This window comes from Pinus tabuliformis, chromosome 1_2 (assembly GCF_031772625.1).
Source record: "Pinus tabuliformis cultivar Carrire ecotype Pingquan chromosome 1_2, CPIR1, whole genome shotgun sequence".
Taxonomy (NCBI): domain Eukaryota; kingdom Viridiplantae; phylum Streptophyta; class Pinopsida; order Pinales; family Pinaceae; genus Pinus; species Pinus tabuliformis.
In genome coordinates this window covers 840,878,658-840,882,870 of record NC_142298.1, presented here as the reverse complement: position 1 = coordinate 840,882,870, position 4,213 = coordinate 840,878,658, and positions in this window count along the sequence as shown.

Genomic DNA, 4,213 nt, shown 5'->3' with positions numbered 1-4,213 from the left:
TTTGAGACATGATAAAATATACAACTCCTTATGCATTACTGCGCATGGTAGTTATGTTTGATTGCTCCAGTGTAACTCAACTCCTTATCCATTGTTGCATCCATTAACTCATCCATTAGCATAACAGTTGTATTTTATGGGTGGGTTGTAATTCAAAATTAATAAAATAAGATTTGAATAGTTAATTTATCTTTGCTTTTAGAGTGGATACTTAAATTAACAATAATATTTTTTTATTGAATGAAAATTTAATGAAGATTTTTGGAATGACAAATTCTTTCTTAAATTTTCTATAATTTAAATATTATAGGATTTTCTAGAGTGCTAAATCAATATACAATCGTAATCAATTTGAAATTAAAATAATAATAATTTATATTGAACCAATTCTTTTTTGACCAAACTCCAAAAAGTATAATATTTAAAAAACGCTTGCTTCTCCGGATAACCAATGTAGCTTTGCACGAGGTCGAGGCTTAATCAGCGTAGTAAACAACAATCCTGCGTGAAAGCACCAGGTCAAGGCTTAATCGGTGTAATAAACAAGAATCCCTCGGGAGAATTACTGTGAATAAAGTCGACGGCTTCAAGTAATCCCATATACCATCCGAAGCAAATATTAAAAACGTATCTCCCTGCGTTAGCTCCTGCGAATATATGTAACGCTTCGCTGTTGTCATGTGAGTGTATGTAACGCTTCGCTGTTGTCATGTGAGTGTATCGGAGGGTGTTTAAATCTCTGTATGTGAAATATATAGATTATTTATGTGAAATATATAGATTATTTTTAAATATATGGTGTTATATATATATTTAGGCTGATAGGTTTTTCTTATGCATCAATAATTGTCAACACTTTTATCCTCCTCCGTTGGATCAAGTGAGACACTTTCAACCGTTGATTTGAAGGGTGACTGCTTTTTCCAAATATCAGTTGAGTTCCCTTGTTGACATGGCAAGATATTTTTACTGCTTTTTCCAAATATCAGTTAAATTGCCTTCTTGACATGGCAAGATATTTTTACTGCTTTTTCTATCTCCGCTAGCTTTTGGCAAGCACTGGTATGCTGCGATTCCGTTTCTTGGGCTTGTAAACGCAGCAGTGCGATTGATTTATTGGGAGATCAATTCGCACAGAGTTTCTGTGCTTCACTTTTCCCAAAGCCTCTGCTTCGTCTAAACACACTCTCCTCGATTGGTCCGTCTGCTAATCCACTGATTGAAAGCCACCGCCGTTAGAATAAAAGCAGGCATGAGAGTTTCTGGAATTGTAAGAGAAAATGGCTATAACGATGATGGCTCCAGTAATCTTATATCGGATGAAGCCTTCAGATTATGCAATGTTAAAGAAACTCGGAAATCTTCATGGCGCCACCTACTTGTGAACGATTCAATCGGAGACGAAGAATCCGAGCTTATTGCTTTGGGATTGGCTGATAATCCCGTCGAAACGTCACCTACAAATCCTCTCTCTCCTATGTCGAGTTTAGCTGACCAGCAGTCTCCTCATTACGATCAGTTTGGGGAAGATGCAGCTACTTTAGCCGAGAGTCAATTGTATTTGAACGAGAAGTCGTCTCAAGACTGTAATCTGCTCCCTTCTCTGTCCGACTGTTCAACAGGTTTTACATCAGAAGAATTGTACAGAGAAATGGTAGAACTCTACAATAACGCAGAACCCGAAGATTGGATTCATGAATTCGGTTATTTAGAGAAGTGAAACCTGTTACGATCAAATGACGCATGGGTGGAGGGAGATTTACACTAAGTTGAGTTGCAACATCGTGCGGAAGGAATGAGCTGTAGACAAATTCTTGCTGGAACACAGTGAATAAATCCGGTGATAGGGAATGCAGTCAATAAAATTTTACAAAGGTTTTCTAAATTGTTCACACATTGTAGGTCTATTGCAATCATATTAAATCCCGTGATAGGGAATGCAGCATATAAATTTTAGGAATGTTGTCTAAATCGTGCACACCTTGTAATTCTTTCGTATTAATGAAAGTTTTCATCAAAGTGGTATTCAAGCGCTTTGTTTATTATTAGTAGAATCATATTAGTATACGTGGGTGACAAAAATAAATTAGTATCGTTTTTCTTTTTTGAAATTAATACAAAAGAGCCCGTAAAATTATTCTAATATAGAGAAAATCTATCAACGTAATTACTCTTAATACCATTTCATAATCATTCCATTAGCTTGAATCGTTCTGCCCTGCTATCCCCATTAATTTTATACGGTCTTTGCTGATGAGTTGATGACGGCCATGTGATCGGCCGAGTGGAGAATCATATAATTAAATATTTTAGAAACGTCATATACTCTAGCCGAAGTTTCTAAAATCCTTGTTCATATTACTTTATTACAGTTTGGTAGGGAAAGTGGGCATTGAAGTGACATTGGGATGCATTTTAATATACGTCCTTTCATTGTGTCCCTAGCGCTGATGTCAACATAATTGGATGGCTTTACTGTATTCCATTTTGGTGGGGAAAGTGGGGATTGAAGTGACATTGGGATGTATTTTTAGGTCGATAGGTTTTTCCTATGTATCAACAATTGTCAACACTTTCATCCTCCTCAAGTGAGACACTTTCAACCGTTGATTTGAAGTGTGACTGCTTTTTCCAAATATCAGTTGAGTTCCCTTCTTGACATGGCAAGATATTTTTACTGTTTTTTTCAAATATCAGTTAAATTGCCTTCTTGACATGGCAAGATATTTTCGAGTGTTCATCTATGTGAACAACTACAATTTTAAGGTGAAAGTTGTTGGTTTACGCCAATTGCTCCTTTCTAGATACTTGGATTTACAAGTATGCTCGTGTGTTTAAATCATACTTAATATTATATTTGTGGTACTTGGATTTATTTTGCCTTTGTTACTAGCATAATGATGTCTTTTTTTTCTCAACTATATTATGATTCGATTGTATAGGAAGAGGCATGGCCTCTAGGGATAGCCATTCGAGGAAGCACTGCTTTACGCAACTGCATGCTAGCTGACCCAAGTTTTTTGTTTAAAGTTTTTGTAGAGGTCTTGCTACACCCATTGGATCATTTCTTGTATGCAGACAATATAAAACAATTTTTTTATTGAAAACTGCATGCTGCTCTTTTTTTATCGCACTGCATAATTTGCCATTATGCATGCAAATAATGATTGATTCTTGTTGTGAGACATTTAATTTAGTCAAATATTATTAACACATTAGCATGTGCTATGAACCAGTCTCCAACAAGATCAAAACCATCACTATAAACTCTTCCAAAATTTTCAAGAATTTATAATACTTCATTAGCTGATCTGAATAGTGTCTGGTGTGTTGTTCCTCCTTTCAAGTGTGTGTTTTCATGTTTAGATGGTCATCTTCAGGGATGGTTGTCTTCAAGCGAGCGTGCGTGTTCATGTTTAGATGGTTGTCTTTAGGCATGGTCGTCTTCAGGCGAGCGTGAGATCACAATCAGGAAGGCATCCATGAGGAAGAAGTGCTTCTTTTATTCTTGCTACATGTAATGTTAGCAACGATTTGGTATTTTCTTATTTTTATTTTTGCCTTCCGGCCTCCTAATTTGGCATTGACCATGGTTTTTTAACGTCTCTATAGACATGGTCTTTGGAATGGTTGTGCTCATTTAATTTTCAACTTCTAAGTTCTCCCTTTGACATTTAAGTTTTGTAATGTTATATTTAGCATGGTTTCGAATATTATATTTTGACTTTCTAATCGCAATATATAATTATGGTTTTCAATGTAGTATCATTCTATATATGTATATTATTCTTTATAAAATATAATAATAATATCATGGTTTCTAATGGAATTAACTTTTTTATAGCAATATATCAACATGTTTTTTAATATTATGTTTTGACTTTCTAAATGCAATATACAATTATGGTTTTCAATGAAATATATTGGTAGGAGATAGTCATGCAGGCTATTGCCTTGGTCACTAGCGAGCTTCGTATATGCTTTTGGCCATCTATAAAGGTTTCTTGATTTTGGGTAATTAACTTAACCTTTTGATTTTGGGTAATTAACTTAATTAACTTAACCTTTTGATTTTGGGTAATTAACTTACTCTAAAATGAAATAAGACATTCAATGTGTTCTTTGTAATATAGATATAAACAAAACATCTAAAGAAAATTAATTGCACAATGATCTAGTCCAAGAAAACAAGGTTTTACACAAACCAATTAAC